Below are 1521 nucleotides of genomic sequence, written 5' to 3'. Positions count from 1 at the left end.
CAATCTGATGAAAAGGCGCGTTGCACCAGCACCGCACCAACGCCAGCACGAAAAATGCATAGAGAACGAACTAGAGTGAGTGTGAGCGAGTGAGTGAGACCACCTGGGGACTCGAGCCGAAGCGATCGTGAACGATCACCATCGGGTCAGGTTATATTGCTAAATAACACATGAACACCACCTCCACCTCGCTCCACCACCTCCACGAACAACAACAACAAAAGGACATTTCGAAACTCGGTCGTGCGCAGCACAGAGAGCAGTGTACCTGACCGCAAGCGGCGAAGGGCCGGGGGCCTGGCTGCGGGCTTGGGCCCAGCCTGCCCTGCCAGACCCCCTTTCTCCCCCGCTCCCCGCTCCCTTAGCCCCCATTTCATTCCTGTTATTTGCAGATTGCCCCGCTGGGGGTCGGTGCGGTGGAGTGCAAACTGTTTTCGTCTCTCCTTGGGCCCACTTCTTATGGCCCCATCCGTCTAGACGAGCGCGAGAGGGGGCCGGTGACGGGGAGATGTGCGCTGCGCAGAGAGAACCCGGTCCTCCCGCCGCACTCGTGGAGAGCGGCGCCTTCAGAATGCTCACTCGCATGGGCTGGTGGGTGCCAAATCAAAATCGAGTCGTTACTGCAGTACGGGAACGCGACGAGCATTTCTCTCTTTTAATCAACCCTCTATCCCCCGTTCCCCTACTCTCTCTCTCTCTCTCTCTCTCTCTCTCTCTCTCTCTCTCTCTCTCGACCGTTGGTTCTGCTCAAATGGCCGTGCCGGCACGAGCGCCTCTGCCAGGTACGCAAGTCCTAGGTCTCGGTCTGAGAGCAGTTCTCCGCGAATGGGTCACTTTCGTGTCCACGCTCTATTTCATCGAAATCTTAACCGATCTGAACGATTTTTTTTGCTATATCTGCGTCTTCAAACTAACTAAACACAAAACAAATGTTACTTCGACATTAGAGTCATCCCCTCAAAAGATATTTGAACGGAAAGGGTCGAAAATGTAAGATCCGTAACCATTTTGCATGTCCACAACTCCCGATTTCGGACTTCAACTTCTCTGTAGGCCGAGAGGGGATATGAAAACTGATTTCCGCAGGTGGTCTCGTGTTCTACACACATGAGGCTATGTTCTCACACTTGGCCCGTCTCCAGAAAGTCACAGATGTCTTTACACGACTGGCTCAAAAAATGTCCTCCATGGAAAGGTAACAAAAGTCATAAAGCCAGTTTTTGCCACTTTTCTACCGCAAAACTTAACGTACGACAACCACGAAACTTCCCATAGATAGAGTTATGTGTCCTCCACTAGACAACACTTCAAACGCAGGTGAGGCTCGACTGGTTCGCCGCCTATACTGACTAGAACACTTAAAAACTGTTAGTGTCAAGCATAGAGTGTAAGATCCGTGCACTCTTTTGCGAAGTTTCTATTGCGAATTTCGATGAGGTTCAAACGGGGTTGTGACCGTGTTGTCAGCCTGACGCAAAATACGTCTCGCCCTTGCCGATCGGTCGTCTCGTTCGTCTTAAA

The sequence above is a fragment of the Frankliniella occidentalis genome, unplaced genomic scaffold (genome assembly GCF_000697945.3).
Source record: "Frankliniella occidentalis isolate FOCC.00 unplaced genomic scaffold, Focc_3.1 Scaffold170, whole genome shotgun sequence".
Lineage (NCBI taxonomy): Eukaryota > Metazoa > Arthropoda > Insecta > Thysanoptera > Thripidae > Frankliniella > Frankliniella occidentalis.
This window is presented reverse-complemented; position numbering follows the sequence as displayed.